This window comes from Acanthisitta chloris, unplaced genomic scaffold (assembly GCF_000695815.1).
Source record: "Acanthisitta chloris isolate BGI_N310 unplaced genomic scaffold, ASM69581v1 scaffold4866, whole genome shotgun sequence".
NCBI lineage: Eukaryota > Metazoa > Chordata > Aves > Passeriformes > Acanthisittidae > Acanthisitta > Acanthisitta chloris.
Window position 1 is genome coordinate 45,379 of NW_008677527.1, and position 402 is coordinate 45,780.

At 50.5% G+C, this 402-nt stretch overlaps 1 protein-coding gene across 1 annotated transcript in view; it reads right to left on the minus strand.

Moving 5' to 3' along the window:
- Positions 1-402, minus strand: part of LOC103803951 (exocyst complex component 1-like) — a 28,855-nt gene that overhangs the window by 12,061 nt on the left and 16,392 nt on the right. The gene's annotated exons all lie outside the window — the stretch shown is intronic.

Sequence of the window (402 nt, forward strand, 5' to 3'; positions counted from 1 at the left end):
GAATTCTTTCAGGAGATAATGGTGGACTGGAAACACTGGGACATGCCAGGAAGGCTTGGAGAGCTAGGGAGAAGGGAGCTGACAATAGGTTAAGGGTAGCTGTGCTTTTTTTGCCGGGCAGACCCATGTCCCCCTCTTCTACAGCTCCTCAGAACATGATCTCAGCCACCCATGTGTCATTTCTGAGCCCTGCAAAGGGAAGGTGAGCAAAATCTACGGCTCTGAGGGGGAACTAACCAAAACTGGGTGATTCATGGAGCTAAGGGTCACCCAAACACTGCCTGGTGTAAAGCAGAGTTGGCTTTGTCAAGACCTGCCAACTGCAGACTCAGTCCCTGGAGGAGAAAGTAAATTCATGGCACAAAATCTGGGGAAGACACCTGTGACAGAGGAACGATCACT